The sequence below is a fragment of the Lissotriton helveticus genome, chromosome 7 (genome assembly GCF_964261635.1).
Source record: "Lissotriton helveticus chromosome 7, aLisHel1.1, whole genome shotgun sequence".
NCBI classification, from domain to species: Eukaryota; Metazoa; Chordata; class Amphibia; order Caudata; family Salamandridae; genus Lissotriton; species Lissotriton helveticus.
This window is the reverse complement of record NC_136068.1, coordinates 1,542,893,244-1,542,913,819: the sequence shown is the minus strand read 5'-3', so window position 1 is coordinate 1,542,913,819 and position 20,576 is coordinate 1,542,893,244.

The following is a 20,576-nucleotide window of genomic DNA, read 5'->3' as shown; positions in this document are numbered from 1 at the left end:
TCTAAAACATTATTTGTGATATTGGTTTAGATTTTGTGACAGTTTTTGGTACTTTCTATTTATTTTATAGCTTTTGGCTATTATTTCTAAGTAATCTACTCCTTTGTTTTTTATGAAGAGTTTGACTTTAAATTGTAGCATGTCGTACATTCTTTTGGTTTGTTTGCTAAGCTTAGGTGTAATTTGGCTAACACATTGCTCCATTCATAGCTGTTGGTAGCTTTATTCTTTTTGTAATTCGTCTATAAATGTATGGAGTGCAGGTTGGGTACTGCCTAATGTGAATTGGAAGGCATTGTGAGATCCTGCCACTGCATTGTTTGTTTTGGCTTCCTTTGCCAAAGTGCTATCATAGACATTTCGTCATGGTATTTGGAATTTGGATTGGCATCTGTGTGCGAAGCGATGTAGTCTGCCAACCCATGTGTCTTCGAAATAATCCACTTGTGAGCTTAGTTTGTCTTCATTTTGTGGGTAGAAAGGTCTCTCTCGTAATAAAGTGTAGTGGGTAGCTACCTACCTCTGTGACAGGGACATAGGCTAGAGGTATAAAAGGCCAATTGTCTGATTGTAGAATATTTTGCACTTAGTATAGTTTGTTGGAGGTGTCTCCATATTGTTTTATTTAAATGATAGTAACAGCCTTGTATGGTTGTGTGGGGGTAATTTATTTAATTGGTTGAATTATAGTTTGCTCAAAGTCTATGGTCATTTTTTGTAGGCAGTAGTTTTTTGTTTTATGTTTTATGTGGTTTAAAAGTTTGTAATAAGTGCTGCTTTATTTGGTAGTAGTGCATGTATAAAAGGGACATTTGTGTTTTCATATTCACCATGTATGGTGTATATCTGAGTGAATGGTTTGGAACTAACTTTGAAGGTCTCATCCATCATCCAGTTTTGACAATGGCTTGTTTTAATAAGTTATCTTCTGTAGAGAAAAAAAGGATTAGTTTATCATTGTTTTAATTCTCATATAGAAGGAAAGATTTCTCATTATGTGTCAATGTTAGGTATTTCTATGTCTTGGTATCTTCTAGGGACAGGAGAAGTATCGCTGATATTTTGTTTAGTTTGTGCAATTGAACGTTTTAAAGTGGGTATGGGTGGTAGTTGGCCTGTGATGTGATCAGGACTTTGGGTAGTATATCTTTGAGGATTTTGGTTGTGAGTTCCTGGGAGCTAGTGCTTCCTGCAATACCCCCCTCATTTCTATTTCTGTCACATTTGGGGGTGTTTTTTTCTCTTAAATAAATTACTACACCATCTTTTTTAATGGCTCTCCCATAGCATGCATTAGAATACTATTTGGTGCATTACCCATTTACATTTTCTGTCAATGCACTTTCTGGGTTGAAGGTTTTGCCCATGTGACTTTGTAACTAATTTCCTTTCAGGGATATTATATATTTGGCTCTCTTTGTCACGTATCTGAAAGTTGTGTAATAGTATAAATATACAGATTTTTAAACAAGTTTATATAGTTGTTATATACATTTGAAAGTATGCATTTACTTCTATTTTCTAATATTTATTTGTCTATTCTATTTAGATGTTTCACACTGTTTTGTAGCTTTTCCATTAAGGGTGATATGTGGAGCAGGTGCTTTCTTTTCCGTTGGATGGAAATAAAGTTTCAGTTTCATTTTAAATGTTTATTTGTTGGTAGTTTGTAGAGGTTGAGGTCGTTGGGTTTATTTCTAAGTGCTATCGGGGTGAGTTTATTTTTTTAAGTAAATTATGTGTGTTTACTTTGCTATCTGGTTTGTGATAGTTATTTTTTTCTGGTAGATTATCACTTTTCGAAGTCGTAATGTTTTCTTTTAGAAAGCATATGTAAAGAGATAGAAGTTGGAGAGTCTTTTGTTAATTATTTGCTATTTGACGCTTTTAGGTTTCTTGACCAGTAAGTTTTAGTTTAAATATAAGTTTTACTTACTTGGTTAGGTAGTTGACAAGATGTGTTTATTTCGTCTTTAAGGGTCTGATCAGAGAATCCAGCAGAGTTTCCCCCTCTTGAAGCGTTTGTTGTTTTTAAGGAGTCAGGAACCTTGAATACAGGTGCTGTACATATGGCTTTCTTGAGGGTGTTGAAGGCTTTCCAACAGGCCTCTGTCCAGATCACCTTTTTGGGCTGCTTCTTAACCCCTTCCCTTCGCATGACGGAACCACGCCATCATGAGCCACGTGCGCCGTGTGCTCAAGACGGCATGGTACCGTCAAGCTGCGGCCGCTCCGCCCACGCAGCACTGATTCCCCACCTGTGCGGGCGAATTAGTGAGCGGGCGGGGTAATGACGGAACCATGCCGTCATGAGCACAGCTCGCCCGTGACTCATGACAGTGTGGTTCCGTCACGAGCATGGCAGCTCACCCCCCACCCCTCCAGCGCCGGGTGGAATTAGCACCACGGCCAAGGGGTTAAAAGATAGCTCAGCTAAGGGACAACAATAGTGACATATCCCTTAACAAACCGCCTATTGTATCCTGTGAGGCCCTAGTGGTCCTCCCCATAGTCTGTATATTAGGAGGTTGCCAGGCCAGTTAGTCTCAATAGTCTCTTCAGTCATAGCAATCGGGCTGTACCCTGATGTGACATCAAAAGTATTGAAGAATTTGGCAATGCCCAGCCTGTTATGAGCTCATTAGCTCAGGGGTTGAAGTGAGCATACGTCTTCATGGAATTGGTAGTCCACTCAGAACCAGAGTTTTTGTGTGGTGCCTGGTGGGGCAGCCTTGAGTACCAACACCACTGGGCTGGACCAGTGATTGTTGGAGGGGTCAGTTTACCCCTACCACCAGCATCATGGAGACCTCCTCCTTGATGCTGGCCCTCACCTTATCCAACAGATGGTAAATTTAATTTTGACAGGTGTGTCGTGTAGTTCCCAGAAGTCCCCAGGACCTGCACGTTTTGGATGACCTAAACTGAGGGCTTGGTGTCCAAACTGCTTCCGGACACCCCCCCAAGATATGTCAGCCATTAGACCAGCTAGAACCACAGTCCTACTACCACCCCCTGTATCTTACAATGGTGTAGGTAGTTTCTGGCAACCACTGAACATGACAACCCCGATTCCTCAGGGTTCGTGGAAAACAGTACAGTACTTATCGCTCAGTCACTCGTGCTTACTTATTCTTAGAAAATACACAGGATGGTGATTAGGACGTTTCTATCAATATTTGTTGGTCCAGCGTCAACCTTGTGTAAAACATATTTGCTGAGACAATCAGGAGACAGAAGCTTACAAAATAAATCACAAGCAATATTATAACAAACAGTAGATGCATTTCTACCATAGTGCTAAAAAGGTGAACATATATAGTAGAGATAAAACAGTAGCATTTGCATGCTCCTATAATGTGCACCCTATGTAATTTGCCTAAATGTATCTAGCCTAGAAATGTAGGTGTAGCATGTACATGTGTGTGTGTGTATATATATATATATATATATATATATATATATATATATATATATATATTCACTGAAAAAACCATAGGTTATAGACCATATATAGTTAGGAATTAGCATTTAAAAAACCTTATTTTACTCACACAAAACCATTGAAATTCCATATATAGTTAGTTGCACTAACTATATATCGCGCACCCGCAATCCACTGCTGATGATGTCACATATTACATCATTCATGACATGGTCAGTGACATCACTGATGACATCACTGATGACATCTCAAATGACATCACTGATGACATCACTGATGACATCTCATTTGACATTACTGATCACATCACTGATGACATCATTCATGTGATGATACGATGAACCTCTTCAGACTCTAATATAACCTTAGATACACTCAGTGTAAACAGACACTCACAGACTGTCACTCATCCATGGAGTTACTCACACACCTAGTCAGTCTTGCAAAGAATCAATCACACCTCCATTTCCTCAACTATATAGTTATACACACCTTACTTATTGAAACATATAATAACACATATTTACTCTGTTATACAATCCCTGATACAAGTTCACAATAATCCATACAGCCACTCACACATTCACTGGCTCTTATGCAAGTTATTTATATATGTCAACTATCACATGTACTGTGTTTTACATATGTACTTACTTTGACATGTAGCACTGAGATATCCATTCACTCACCAATACACTCATGCACACAGTCAACCACCCATACAGCTGTTTCCACATGCACTTTTGAACCCATACATCTAGTGAATCAACTGCTCACACATCTATGCACAGAGTCATACACCTCCCAGACACCCACACACACACTCAGTCTCCCATACAAATACTTGGCCAACTAATCAATAACCCATATAGTTAGTCATATAGCTAATGATCAACACATGCATCAGATTACAAAACAACAGACACAATGATGCACAATTTAAAACAGTTTAGTCACTAACCCATGCACTCAGTGAGACACATTTAATCACTCACTTATACAGTCAGTCATGCACCTACTAAATCCTTCATCCAGACACTTATACATCCACTCATTCTTCAATATGTAAGACATATTTTAACTTTACAGAAACATACAGTCACTGGATGTTGTCATCAGTGATGTCATCAGTGATGTCATTTGAGATGTCATCAGTGATGTCATCAGTGATGTCACTGACCATGTCATGAATGATGTAATATGTGACATCATCAGCAGTGGATTGCGGGTGCGCGATATATAGTTAGTGCAACTAACTATATATGGAATTTCAATGGTTTTGTGTGAGTAAAATAAGGTTTTTTAAATGCTAATTCCTAACTATATATGGTCTATAACCTATGGTTTTTTCAGTGAATTTCAATGGTTTTTTAATAGCAAATATCATAAGCTGTCGAATGTCAAGTACGTGGTAAGTAAAAACATTTTCGTGTTTATGCACACTGATCTGCTTTGAATGCTGCCCCCCACCCCTCATTTCTATTAGGAGTACTCTCTCTTTGCAGATAGTGAAGGGTAGTTAACGCAGGCCTTTGCCCCCGTTGTAATCCGTCGTGCCTGCTTCTCTCTCCATTTGATTGATTGTTCTCTTTGGTTCATTCTCTATTTACAAACAAGCACAGAGTCGCAATACTCTGTTTAGTCTTTGCAGATAGCGAAAAATCATGTAAAAAAACAAAAGGAATCGAGCAAAATCAGTAGGCCACTAATGAGATCTCTTTTTGACCTCCCTAAAATAGAAACATTAGGAACAACCTGTTGATAATACCAATGTGTATGTACATAAGCGGCGTTCATTTGTGTTCACAGTACCCCTTCTTGATTGTTTGAATCGAGCATTGAATTGCTCGAAGTTGGTTCTCTTAAGAATCTTCTCTGCCTGCAAACGAGGAAGAATAGGAATATTCTCTCTCCCTTTGCAGATAGTGAAGGGTAGGTAACGCAAACCTTTAACACGTCGTGCCTATTTCGTTCCTCATTGATTGATTGTTTCCCCAAACATTGACTGTTTGGGAATTGGTTCTTTTTGTAGGTATTCCCTGTTTGCAAATATACGTAGGAAAATCTTTGCAAATAGTGAAAGGGTACGTAATGCGGACCTTTCTCCCCCGTTGTAATCTGTCATGCCTATCTACTCCCCACTGATTGATGCACCTGTTTCACCCGGACCATTTACTAGAGATACGTCATCTGGCCCTACCAGAGAGCACCCCTAGTGAAAAGGACATATGCAATAATAACGAAGTGATCACTGTATCCTGTTAACAGAAACTTTAGCATGAAACAACCTTTAAAGAAAAGAATAGGAAAACGAAAATCAGTAGGCCACTGATGAACATGAACTTTTATTAAACAACGAACAAAGAAACGATAACATAACGTAATGATAAAACCTATTAATGTCCTAGAAACAAGAAAACGTTAGAAATATGCCAGTGGTGAGAGACCAGAAAAACAGTAAGAGAAACCAAATCACCCCTCGCTGTCCCACCGCCTGCCACGCCAAAAAAATCGATAGACTAGGGAAAATGCAAGTCAGTAGAACATCCGCCCCCACTCTGGAAACTTCCAAGGTGGGGCAGGGTTGCGGCTACGCCCAGCCGGGAGCAGCCCATATAAGGCGGGTCCTGCTGCCACGCCTCGGCCAGGAGATCCTAACGTAGGGTGTAGCCGGAGGAGAGGCGGAGGCCAGCGGGACCCGGCCAGGGGATTGCCTTTACAACGCTGAAGAGTTGCAGGGGCGGGGGGGAATGTCTCCTCGACCCTCCCCTCTCTCTCCCAGTCCGGCCGCGGTGGCCCTTGAGAGTTTCAGGTAGTCCCGCCACATGCTCTTCCGGTCCGGCCACCAACGGTCGGGGGGCCGAGGCCGACGGGATCCGGCTGCAGCCGATAAACCAAGGAACCCGTTCATGGGGCCAGAGCCAGGGGCGTCCGGCCGACATCCACCGGAAGCCCGGCCCGAAGACGGACGGGACACTTCTTCTTTCTTGAATAATGGCTGCGACAACACTGGGGGGGGATGTCTTGCACATGCCTCCGACCCCCCCCCCCTCGTCCTCATCGCCTGGTCCGGCCATAACAAATCTCAAGCGAGACGCCGTGGGGTGCACTGGGAGGGAGAGACGATGCGAACAGGCCTCTCCCGCCTCCCCAGGTGGAGGCTTCCCAGCTGCACCCTCAGCGCTCCAAGCGCCCGGAAAAGGGTTCTTCCACTGTGGCGATGCTGCAACGTCTCGCCCGGCAGGGTGGAGCCCGTCCGCTCATTTGACCCCGCGATCGCCAGTAGCTACCGAACTCTCAAAATGGCGGTCGACCTGGCAAGAGCGGGCCCAGCATGAAGAAATGGCCCGGTCACTGGTTGACTCCACCACCGTAGTCCTCCACGACCTTGAAGATTCTACAGGAGCCGCGGGAGTCTCCGACCCCCGATGGGGAATGACTGCCATGATCGCCCGTGGAGTGACGAAACTGTATCCGCGGGACGTCGGCGCTCCCATGCTGGCGCCAGCCTCACTTTGAATTACTAGAATCCTGCAGACCTCAGTTCCGGTGAAAGCACAGTGTGACCCGGTAGGAAAAATTGTTGCACCCCCTCCCCTTTTTGACTGATAGTTCAAACCACCGATCCTTTCCTTTGCCCTTTTAACGGAACTTTGGACTGCCTCCCCCTCTTTTACATTTTCTAGAGAAAACAAAACATTAACCACTACATTAGCATAGCAGTTGACACCAGAACTGTTTTCAAATTGAAAACCAACAACATCTTCAACAGAATCCTTTTTGTTTCTGCTGTGACCCTGCTACAGCACAGGCATTGTCCCCAGCAGTAATTCTGCAATGCCGGTAAGAATAGCTGTGGTGCCTACTGGACTCACTCACCCCCGCGGCGCCCCACGCCGTTATTTGCTGGGCGGCAACTTACTAGACATCACTTTCGTGCCATCTAGATTTCAGCGCGTTCTGCTGCCTTGGAACTATTCGCACAACAGACTGCTACTGACGACCCACCCCCAGGCAACATCTTCTGAATTTTCATAATTTGAAAGAACTAGTAACATGTCCTCATCAGGAATTCAAAAGAAATTGCCACGGTCTCTTCGTTGTTTAAATGTTTTTACTGTTTTTGTTTTGTTGTATATATTTATATGTTATTAAAGTTTTATATTCCTACTACTTTGTTGGAGTGCTATATATTTTTAATGTGACACATAATTGTAAAAACTTTGATGTACAAAGAGTCATTCCTGGAATCTTCCGCTTCAGGCTCGGTCCCCTCCCCAATCACAATACAGGATGGTTTTCAGATAGTAGGAACACGTGTGGTGTGACGGATCTCATCGGGTGTGGGCCTTGATCAACTATAACTCCTTTGAAGAGGGGTGATTCTTTACAGCTGGAGCCATAAACTACATCTGCAGGGCTAGCTGATAGCCTGGACAATCGGACACAGAGGAAGAGGAGTGTCAGAGGGTGCGGTAGTGAATAGGGCGAAAGGGAGGTGTCGGGCGGGCACAGAGTGTGATTCTCAGGGAAGAGCAGCGCAGATGGGGGGAGGTTTATTGCCCATGCATAAGACAGAGAGCGGGGGTGACCAGTGCCTGGGGAAGATGCTTGCGAGGGTGGGGAGCCATGCTACGAATCGACAGCGTGCAGAGAGTGGGTCTGGTCAAGGCATCTAAAATGGCTGCCGTGCACGACAAAAGTGTGGCATTTCAAAAAAGGCAAGATGGCGCAAACAATGTTTTTCAACACTTCCTCATTTCCTTCGAATCGAACGTTAACAGACGTTGGTGCATATTACCAAAGTTAAGCGATATTTATCGCTAACGATGCTTACCAACGAATTTTTTACCGCTAAGCATCGTCAGAAATTATCGAAGATAAACCTTGCTATTATCAAGGTTTATCGCAAATGCGATAAAAAACGGCCGCAATGCATGAATATCGCTAAAAAGTCAGCGATATTCCTGCATTACCGAGCTAATGCTCTTAGCCATGTTATCCACCTCCCATTGGATAACATGGCTAAGAACTGCTCAGGGCAGGTGTTACTTTTTGGAGATATTCGCGCTTAGCGCGAATATCTCAAAGTTGATAATAGGAGATAGATATCTTGCATGTTGTAATGCAAATTATTGTGGTATATGGAACTCATACCATAATCTCTCAGGAAAGCAGAAACTGATCCTTTTGGGACCGCCTGAAAAGGCCTAGGGGGTAAGGGGTACTCTACTTTGCCCCCTTTTCACGTTCCGAACTATTTTATTTTACTCTCTTCTGTAATTACACAAAATAGCAGCGATAAGATGCATCGGAGACACACAGTGAGAGAAAGGAGGCCGGAGATGAAGAAGAGATGTCAAATAGACATTGGAGATAATATAGTGGCAGAAGGGAAGTAAATATAAGTAAACTTACCATGTAACATAAAAATGTTGCACTCTATACTATAAGTCTCATTTTATACTACAATCACTTCGCTACAACCTCATAAATTAAAAATAAAAATGAATAATGTCTCAAACAATTTTTGATTTCTAAATATAAATTTATTCTTCAGAATTTTCTAAATTTGAAAGAACTAGTAACATGTCCTCATCAGCAATTTCCTCATGAAAAGTCTGCAATGATGATTCTTGTAACTCTATGGTCTCCAAACATTCGATAAATTCGCCATCAACAGATTGATCAAAAAAATCATTCAAGTCATCTCCTCCTTGTGACAATATTTCATTATTGGTGCTGTCAATTTCAATCAATGTAGTGGAATCATTCAAGTCATCTCCTCCTTGTGACAATATTTCATTATTGGTGCTGTCAATTTCAATCAATGTAGTGGAATCATTCAAGTCATCTCCTCGTGACAATATTTCATTATTGGTGCTCTCAATTTCAATCAATGTAGTGGAATCATTCAAGTCATCTCCTCCTTGTGACAATATTTCATTATTGGTGCTGTCAATTTCAATCAATCTAATGAAATCATACACGTCATCTCCTCCTTGTGACAATATTTCATTATTGGTGCTCTCAATTTCAATCAATGTAGTGGACAATTCAAAAGAAATTGCCACGGTCTCTTCATTGTGAGCCATTTTATTTTGAAATTGCTTGCTGTAAATTGCAGAAAAAAATAATCACTTTCATTTATCGTTTTTAGTAATACATAATATAAAACTAACTTTATCAAGTATTTAGTATAACAGAAGGACTGCAAATAAATAACAGAAAACATTTTTCAAATTATCTTCAAGTGTACAACATAGTTCCCCTTACAAATTAACAACTCACCTTTTTAAAAGTAGGAGAAGTGTTAGTACTGTGTAAATCAAACACCAGAAATTCACCACCAAAAATTCCTCACAAATGTACCTCAGACAGTAGTATCACAAAATGGCTGTGGTTTCCTCTCATTTGACATATATACATAACCAATTAACTTTCATCACACACAAATACAAAACCAAAGTAACATTTTAATTGGTTCTAAATTTCAACACTTTCAAATGTGTTTTCCCCATGCAATTTTCCATAGGACATTTACATACGTCTACAGCCTGAATGGCTGAACGGAATTACACCAAACTTGGCAAAATGGTACATCAAACCTAAGAGGTCAGGAAGGATCTACTATGCCCCCTTATGGTCATTTGCCCCTTCGCTTTGGCCTCCTCTTGTCTCTCGATCCTACCGAGAGACAAAATGGCGGCCGCTACGGACTGTTTGGAATGTTGACAGACGCCGGAGAACCAATCAGCTTCGCAAAGCTCCGTAACGCGAAAAGTACGCGAAGCGGAGCGCTGTTACAGATATATATCTTTTTTTGAACGTTAATTTCTCAAAATCCACTGGAGCACATATATTGAGACCTAGCAAAGGCACATCGGGCTACCAGTCCCTAATATTTTGCCAAGTTTCGTGCAAATCCATTCAGCCGTTCGATTATTGACATTTAGATACGTCTACAGCCTGAATGGCTGAACGGAATTACACCAAACTTGGCAAAATGGTACATCAAACCTAAGAGGTCAGGGAGGATCTACTATGCCCCCTTATGGTCATTTGCCCCTTCGCTTTCGCCTCCTCTTGTCTCTCGATCCTACCGAGAGACAAGATGGCGGCCGCTACGGACTGTTTGGAATGTTGACAGACGCCGGAGAACCAATCAGCTTCGCTTCACAAAGCTCCGTTGTGCGAAAAGTACGCGAACTGGAGCGCTGCCCGGTCCGCTGTTACAGATATATATCTTTTTTTAAACGTTAATTTCTCAAAATCCACTGGAGCACATATATTGAGACCTACAAAAGGCACATCGGGCTACCAGTCCCTACAATTTTGCCAAGTTTCGTGCAAATCCATTCAGCCGTTCGGGCTAAAAGTGAGGCCAACCGCCCTATGGAAAACTCAATGTTAAAAACACGTTTTGGGACCCCCCTTTTTTCTCGACCCCCCCTGGACGAACCCCCCCCCCCAATTTTCAGGGGCTGCTCAGAAACAAAATGTGCCATTTTCCTGAAAATTTCAGCCAATTCCGTCCACAAACGCCAAAGTTATTAGACATAGAATTTTCAAAAATCCCATAGAGAAAAAATCCTAACTATATATACCTACTGGCGACCGCCAGTAGGTAATATATATATGTATATAGCCAACAATCCCCTAGGGAAAAACCAACCCCCTCACCTGAAGGTAGAGAATGAAGGACCCCGTCTCTGCTCCGAGGATGACACCCCGCAAGGGAGTAATAAGGGTATTATATACTGAAGTGGTCACATCGGGGTTTCTTCTAGAACCGATATGTTTTGAAAACAATCATAAATGTTTTGAAAACAATCATAAATGTTTTTCCCCAGAACTTTTGCACAGCTGGCCTGTTGGCCAAGGATGAAAAAAGTTGTGACCTTTATACAGAATAATTATGCAGTGCCTGAGGACTTGTTTATGCACGTCAGGTACAGGGATTATAATAGAATACTAAGAGCCTGCTGTCAAAGAGACGGGAGGAAGCTATTCGGTAAAAGGTCACATGTTCAAAACCGTTATTGTCATGTGGATAGGACAATGTATGTAAAAAGGGATATACATGACATGACTAGCCTAAAGGCCATGACAGGTGGACTGTCTTCTGTGTCTTTTTGTGGGTAGACAAATGTGTAAGCCCAGGGGTAAGGGAGAACAGAGAGGAAAACTTCCCCACCAAAGCTGACAGTCAGGGGAGCAGTTATTAGCCTATACTGACCCATTGTGCTCCTGAGAGAACAGGAGGTCAGGGAAAGGTTCACTCTTCTCTTCTACTCCATTATTTGTCACCAAGAGCATGGTGACTTTAGACTTCTCAAAGTGTTATTTTAGGTGGGGTAGCCTTAAGGAGATCCATGGGGCCTTGAAATGTATCATGTAGGTGGCAACCCCCTTCCACTCCTGCTCATATGGGCCTGTCCAGCTTTTTTACGGAGAGCTCTGGGCTCCACAGACTCCATGACCCACACCTTCTGGCCAGGTTGAAACACTACCAAAGCGGCCTTCTGATCATACCAGAGTTTCATTACCTCTTGACTGGCCTCAAGGTTATCTTTCACCTTTTTCCGGAAGCCTTGTATTTGGTTGTGGAGAGCCAGCATTTACCTGACCACATCTTGAGGGGGTTTCTTGGAGGCTTGCTCCCACCTTTCTCTCACAAGGCTCAGAGGTCCTCTTACAGGGTGTCCATACAGGAGCTCAAAGAAGCTAAACCCAACCCCCTTCTGTGGTACCGCTCAGTAAGCGAACAACAGGCATGGCCCCACTTCCACCTTATGGGCTCAGGTAGGCCCATTATCATGCCCTTTATGGTCTTGTTGAATCTCTCCACAAGCCCATTGCTTTGAGGGTAATACAGTGTGAAGAACTTATAGGTTACTACCCCGCGCTCATTCCACATGGACTTCATGTACGCCAACATAGTGCTGCTTTCAGACACTACTTCTTTGTGGCACACCATACATGTGAATAGCCCCATCAGGCCCGACCTGCCGCAGGTGCAGTCACCAACCTCGGAGGGATGGCCTCTGGGTAGAGAGTGGCGCGGTCCACAAAGACCAGGATGAACATGTTGCCTAAAGCTGTATTGGGGTCCAAGGGACCAAAAATGCAGATGACAACCCTCTCAAAGTGAGTGCAAGGGAGTGAGGGGAGTTTTAAGCTTTTTCCCTGCTTTCCCACTGACATGGCAGATGGGACAAAACTTGAAGAACATTTCAAAGGCTGTTTTCATTCGGGCCAATAGAAGTATGAAACAGCCTGTCAAAGGTATTGTTCTGCCTCCGATGTTCTGCTAGGGACATATCGTGAATCAACACCTATAGGAAGGTCCTGTAACACCAAAGGACCACCAGCACAAGGGCTGCCCCACATTCAGGAACTTTAGGCTCACTATATATGAGGTTGTTCTCCCCAAACATAAGGTGATCTCCAAAGCTATCACCTGCTACCTGCTGTCTGGGCCTCAGCTTGCTGCTTCAAGCTCTCAAGAGTTGGGCATTCCTTTTGCACTTTACACCTCAACTTTCTACCCTGCAAGCTCAGGCAGGTTTACCAATGTGGCAATGTCTTCCCTAGTAGACGTCTTCTTCAGGTGCCCCTTCAATCTGGACCAATGGAATTTTAGGGTTCTGGTTTACTGTGTCCCTTGCTTTTCCTCCTCTTGGCAGCTGACTAGGATATTGTTCCATGTTTCCTTGACTTCCCCCTTGGGCAGCATTGATCTGGTCATACAGACCCATTCAGGCAATCATAACATCCCCATGGGATTTATTTTGGGGGCCCGTAGAGAACTTCTTACTTTTAAGTATGTCATCCCCCTCTTTCCCCTGGCAGGACCCCTGGCCACCCTTCTGGTGAGCCCCCCCTCTATATCTTTTTGGGCACTCTGGTGCTGATCCCGAGGTCTGCCTCCTGAGCAAGCTCCCTAAGGTTCAGTGCACTTAATATCAGCTAGGTGCTGACGAAGCTCTATGAAGCAAGTTTTGTGACCTGACTTTGCCCACCACTGTACAATTTGTGGACTTCACTTCGGGACTTCCTACTCACACTGGGCCGGCACCGGGGAGAGAACAGCCATTAGCGCTGGTGCCATGTTGTGCGCTGGGCCCAGGACTCACGGACTGCCGCCCTAAGTATTCCTTGAGATCGACATGCACTGTGGCTTGGCCACTGGGGCTTCCTTACCATCACTATAGCAAGGTACTGACAGGAGGCCACATATGCTCCCCTTGTGAACCACCAGTAGCGATCTATAACAGTGGGGAGTTGTTTTTATGGACACCCATGCACCCTCCATATAGTTCTGGCTCTTCCACCTTCACAAATAGTGCATAGCCCTGTTGCATTGGACTCCTGCAATGGACACATGTGGGAGAGGCACAATCATCTTGCCTAACCCTGAGAGGTTAGGATAATACACTGAACGCTCCTAGCAGCCCTTTGCTCCATTTCACTGCTGTGCCCCTTGTCCTCCAGAGGTGAAAAATCCACCTGGTCAACAGGGCCCATTAGCGGGCACCCAGGGTATCATACTCACCACCCTTGTACTGCATACTACAGGAGTGGTGTTCCTTCATAATGTTGCACAGGAAACAGGACAAGGCACCCCCTGCACTGCATGGGGTGCCAGCGGACAGAGACTTGCAATCCCTCAAACGTGGTTCCAATGAAAACATGCTGGCTTCCCAGTCTTTCACATTGGACTAGATACGAGAGGCTGTATTAGACATTAAAACCACTTTAGAGCTCAAACTCGGTGCACTAAAAATCGACGAGGGTCTCACGCGAGAAGATCACAAAAAACTGAAAGAGTGAGTCAACAATGAAGAAACCACTCTGACTTCAATCAATCAATCAATCATAGCATTTGTATAGCGCGCTACTCACCCGGAAGGGTCTCAAGGCGCTGGGGGAGGGGGGTCCGTTACTGCTCGAACAGCCAGGTCTTGAGTTGCTTACTGAAGGAGAGATCGTCCTGGGTCAGCCGAAGGTGGATGGGGAGGGAGTTTCAAGTCTTGGCTGCCAGGTAGGAGAAGGATCTTCCTCCAGCGGTGGCTCTGCAGATGCGTGGACGGTGGCTAGGGCGCGGCTGGTCGATCGTAGCTGGCGGGTGGGCGTGTTGAAGGTCAGGCGGTCATTGAGGTACTTGGGGCCCAGGTCATGGAGAGCCTTGTGTGCGTGGGTGAGGAGCCTGAACGTGATCCTCTTGCTGACGGGGAGCCAGTGCAGGTCTCTTAGGTGGCCGGAGATGTGGCTGTGTCGGGAGATGTCCAGGACAAGTTGTGCGGAGGCGTTCTGGATGTGTTGGAGTCTTTTCTGAAGTTTGGCTGTGGTTCCGGCGTAGAGGGTGTTCCCGTAGTCCAGTCGGCTGGTGACGAGTGCCTGGGTGACGGTCCTCCTGGTCTCGGTGGGGATCCATCTGAAGATCTTACGGAGCATGCACAGGGTGTTGAAGCACGATGAGGAGACGGCGTTGACTTGTCTGGCCATCGAGAGGGAGGAGTCCAGGATGACGCCCAGGCTGCGTGCGTGGTCCGTTGGCTTGGGAGTGGTGCCCAGGGCAGGAGGCCACCAGGAGTCGTCCCTGGTGGAGGGTGATGATCCCAGGATGAGGACTTCCGTCTTATCTGAGTTCAGTTTCAGGCGGCTGTTCTTCATCCACTCGGCGACATCTTGCATCCCTTCGTGTAGGCTGGTCCTGACGGCGGCGGGGTCGTTGGTGAGGGATAGGATCAGCTGGGTATCGTCGGCGTAGGAGATGATGTTGAGGTTGTGTTGGCGTGCGATGGCTGCGAGGGGGTTCATGTAGACGTTGAAGAGGGTTGGGCTGAGTGATGATCCTTGTGGTACGCCGCAGATGACTTCAGTGGCCTTGGATCTGAACGGGGGGAGGCGGACTCTCTGGGATCTTCCGGCGAGGAACGAGATGATCCACTCCACTGCCTTTTCTTGGATTCCGATGTTGCTGAGGCGCTGTACTAGGGTGCGGTGGCAGACAGTGTCGGACGCTGCGGAGAGGTCCAGGAGGATGAGGGCCGCTGTTTCCCCGTTGTCGAGCAGGGATCTGATGTCATCGGTGGCTGCGATCAGGGCGGTCTCGGTGCTGTGGTTGGCTCGGAAACCGGACTGCGAGGGGTCGAGGGATCCATTCGTCTCGAGGAAGGCGGCGAGCTGTCTGTTGACGGTCTTCTCGATGACTTTGGCGGGAAAAGGGAGGAGCGAGATGGGGCGGAAGTTCTTGAGGTCGGTGGGGTCCGCTGTGGGTTTCTTCAGGAGGGCGCTGAGCTCGGCGTGCTTCCAGCTCTCCGGGAAGGTGGCGGTGTGGAAGGAGGTGTTGATGATGTCCCGGAGTTGGGGTGCGATGATGGAGTCGGCCTTGTTGAAGACGTGGTTCAGGCAGGGGTCGGTTGGTGATCCGGAGTGGATGGTGTTCATCGTGAGGGTGGTGTCTTCGGTGCTGACCGGGGTCCAGTTGCAGAGGGTGGTGGGGGGGGGGGGCGTTGGTTCGGTGGTTGGGTGCGTGGTTGGTGCGCCGAAGCGGTTGTGTATGTCGGCGATCTTGCGGTGGAAGAACGAGGCGAGAGAGTTTCAGAGGTCTTGCGAAGGAGTGATGTCGTTGTTTCTGGCGCTGGGGTTGGAGAGCTCTTTGACGATGCTGAAGAGTTCCTTGCTGTCGTGGGTGTTGTTGTCCAGTCGTTCTTTGAATGCTGTCTTCTTGGTGGTGCGGATCAGCTGGTGGTGCTTTTGGGTGGCGTGCTTGAGGGCGATCATGTTGTCTGTGGTCTGGTCGTGGCGCCAGGCTTTCTCGAGGGTGCGGCAGTTCTTCTTGGAGTCCTTGAGTTCGTTGGTGAACCAGGGGGCTTTCTTGCTGCTGGGCCTGCTGGGAGGGTTCTTTAGTGGTGCGAGGTCATCGGCGCAGGTGGTCAGCCACTGTGTGTGAGGTTGCTGGCTGCTTCGTTGGGGTCCGTTGTGCTGGCGGGGGGGTTCTAGCTGAGGGAGGTGGTGAGCTGCTCGGCGGTGATCTTGCTCCAGCTCGGCGAGGAACCTGTTGCGGGTGGTGGTGGGTCGTGGTTCTTTTGAAGCTGAAGTGGACGCAGCTGTGGTCAGTCCAATGGAGTCCGGTGAAGTGGCTGAAGGAGATGTGCTTGCTGGAGGAGAAGACGGGGTCAAGCATGTGGCCGGCGTAGTGGGTGGGGGTGTTCACCAGTTGCTTGAGTCCGAGGTTGGCGAGGTTGTCCAGCAGGGTGGTGGTGTTGCTGTCCTTGATGTTCTCCATGTGGAAGTTGAGGTCCCCTTGGAGGATGTAGTCAGAGGAGGCGAGGGCGTGCGTGCTGATGTAGTCTGCGATGTCTTCGCTGAATTGTGTGCGTGGTACCGGGGGTCTGTAGATGAGGGTGCCTCTGAGGGTCATCTTGGGGTCGGTGTGTATCTAGAAGTGGAGGTGTTCGGCGGCGGTGAAGGTGTCGTTGGAGTTGGTCGAGATGCGGATGGTGTTCTTGTGTACGATGGCGATGCCTCCTCCAGTCTGGTTGACGCGGTCCTTCCGGGTGATCTTGTATCCGTCCGGGATGGCTATGGCGATGTCGGGTGCTGAGGAGGCGTTCATCCAGGTTTCTGTGAGGAAGGCGACGTCTGGTGATGTTGTGTCGAGCAGGCTCCAGAGTTCGACGGCATGTCTGTGGATGGATCAGGTGTTGAGCAGGATGCATTTGAGGTGGTTGTTGCTGGTGCTCAGCTTGGCGGGTGCGGTGCAGGTCCGGAGGCAGGTGAACTTGCAGGCTTGGCAGATGAAGGGTCCGTGGTTCGTTTCGGGGTGGCTTGGTAGCAGGCGGGGTTCCGTCCGGTGTTGAGTGCGTTGAGGGTGGCGGCGTCGTAGGTCCGTCGTGTGGGCTGGTATCTTCGGGGGCCAGGGGTCCAGGCGCGGACGGGCGCAGACGGGATTGCCTTTGGTGCGCCTTCGGCTCACAATCGGCGCGTCCGCTGCGCCCGTCCGCTGCGCGTACGTGCGACGACCTCCATAAATGGCGAAGTGGGAGGGAGGAGCAGCTGGGAGGCTGGAGCGGGGTGGCCAATGGGTGGGACACATAAAGAAACGGGGGCGGGGCCACAGAGGAGCAGCGGCGGGGAGCAGGGAGGGGGAAGGCGGCGGGAAAAACAATCACGGGTACACGGGGGCAACAAAGTAGCAGGGGTACAGCTAATAAAACAAGAGACTGGCAAAAACAGGGGCAAAAACAGATACAGAACGAAAAGACTGGCACAAGTTACTAACACAGCAGTCCAGGCGCTCAGCAATCCAGGCGCGAAGCAGCGAGGCAGCAGCAGAGGGGTCAGGGGTCCTGGCACTCACGGGGGGAGCCGCACGATGCGTGGAGCGACCGGCCCTGCAAGCAGACCGACAATCTTCCAGTAGACCGACAATCTTGAACACTATTGCACAAATCAAGGCTGTACAAGAAGAGGAAGAATACCTCATAAAACACACTGATGACAGGGAGGGTAGGTCGTAGCATAATACAGGCATGTCGTGGGCCTTCCAGAACAGATTGAGGGCCCCAGCATGGAACTATATCTCGATGGTTGGCTCTCAAAGAAGATCCTGCAGGGTAAGTACTCATCCTTCTTTTCACAGGGTTCCGGGGAGGCCCCCTTCTCTTGCTGCCTCCCTACACCTGGTGGTTGGCCGCATCTTCAATTATAGGGACTGAAACCACATCCTGCAAGTTACCTGTGCAAGAGGCCCTTGGAAATTGGGGAGCACCCAGGTCCACATTTTCCCTGACTGCATTATGGAGCATGGTATCAAATATGCACTGCAATTTCAAGCCACACTCAGGATCATGCAGGGAGGTAAAGGCACCTTCTGTGTGACCCCAGAGGCTTGGACTTGGCTTAACCACAATGGAATTGGTGACCCACCTCATGGTACCACTGATGTCTCCACTAAATAGACAGAACAAAAACTTTGCCAGTCAGGCAAGACGCGTACACGGTTGGGCCCCTCGAGGGAACCAATTGACAAAGAAAGAGCACACGTAGTTGCTCAGATTGAACACAGAGAATTGACCCCGTCCCCAACTAGATTCATGACAGGCAGTCTTAATGTGGAGTAGGGTCTCCAACCAGTAGCTCGTGAGCTACTGTAGCTCTCCAGCTACCTCTGAGTAACTCACCTGTGTGCAGCCCAGCTTATTAAATTAGAAAGCTTTTGGTTGGTTGAATTAATATACATATAAAAAATGGAGATTATACAACACAAATAATATTGGTAGCATTCAATGCGTTTCATTGAACAAAAGTGGCTCCCAGTATAGAAAAGGTTGCAGACCCAGAGACACTGGTGGATTTGCTACTTGGAGGGGGTCCTTCGGTTACCCCTCAAATGGCAGAGGATGTGGTGGCCACACCAGTTTTTTCAATTTGAACTCAACCTGATGGCAGGGTAGAGGTTCCTTGTACCTCTGTTCTGGCTGGAGATTGCGGACGTCTACTTTACTGCTGCTGCTATTACTGCATTACCACCACTTCTCACTTGCACATAGTACCATGGTAGCTGACTGGTTTGCAAGATTCTGTGGTTGCATTTCAGTGCAGCTGGCTGGTGTGCTAGACTGGGAGGGGTTGTTTATTGATTTTCACAAACATATTGAAATTGTTCATTCATGTTATCTTAATGAAGTTTTTTTAATGAAATAGTATGCTGTATGCTGGCAAGAAGGGTCGATTGGCTCGGAGAGGTTAAGGGGGAAATTTACTAATTGCTACACCACAGGTTTGATACCACATGGCCGTAGTTGGACATAGGTCAAGGACACAATACTTGCTATTGACCTGGAATGTAGGGGGGTTGGCAAGTTATGTAAACCGATACCGGGTGCACCAATATTTGTGTAGGCATAAATAAAAATTGAACTCCTGCAAGAAACCCATCTGATTGCTTCTGATCTTGAAGGAATGTGCTGGTGATGGCTCAGCACACTAGTGGAGACTGTGTACTCCTGATACGCAGGGGGCGTGGTTATCTGGGTGGCACCTGGAACAACGTTGGAGGGGTTGCACAAAAGGGTAGATCTAAGGGAAAGATATACAGTACTAGAAGAGCTCCTTGATGCTTACCTGTGTCCTTTTTTTCTGTATATGCCCCTAACATTAATCAGGCACTCTTCCTGCTCTGCCTTACCCATGCCTTACATCATGGTCCGGTGTTGTGGAGTGCTTTCTGTGCGTGGGTGAGTATCTTGAAGATGATCCTCTTGTCGACAGGGGAGCGAGTGTAGGTCTCTCAGGTGGGGGGTGATGTGGCTGCAGCGAGGGACGTTGAGGATCAGTCGGGCAGAGGCGTTTTGGATGCGTTGCAGTCGTCGCAGGTGTTTGGCCGGGATTCCTGCGTAGAGTGCGTTGCCAATTCCAACCTGCTGCTGACGAGGGCCTGTGTCACCCTTCTTCTTTTTTCAGTGGGGATTCACTTGTAGATCCTGCGGAGCATGCAGAGGGTGTTGTAGCAGGAGGAGGAGACGGTGTTGACCTGCTTCGACATGGAGAGGGAGGAGTCGAGGATGATTCCTAGGTTGCGTGCATGGTCGGTGGGTGTCGGTGCTATTCCCAATGTGGTCGGCCACCAGGAGTCGTCCCAGGCTGAGGGGGTGGATCCGAGGATGAGGACCTCTGTCTTGTCCGAGTTCAGCTTCAGTCGGCTGCCTCTCATCCATTCGGCGACGTCCTTGATTCCCTTGTGGAGGTTGGTTTTGGCGGTGTGCGGGTCCTTGGTGAGGGAGAGGATGAGCTGGGTGTCGTCGGCTTAGGAGATGATGTTGAGGTCGTGCTGGCGGGCAACGTGAGCGATGGGGGCCATGTAGACATTGCACAGTGTCGGGCTGAGGGATGAGCCCTGGGGTATGCCGCAGATGATATCGGTGGTTCGGAGCGGTAGGGGGGAAGGCGGACGCTCTGGGTTCTGCCGGAGAGGAAGGATGTGGTCCAGTCGAGGGCCTTCTCTTGGATTCCGGCTTCTTGGAGGCGTGTCTTTAGTATGCGGTGGCAGACCGTGTCAAAGGCAGCTGATAGGTCCAGGAGGATGAGGGCTGATGTTTTGCCATTGTCTAGTTGGATC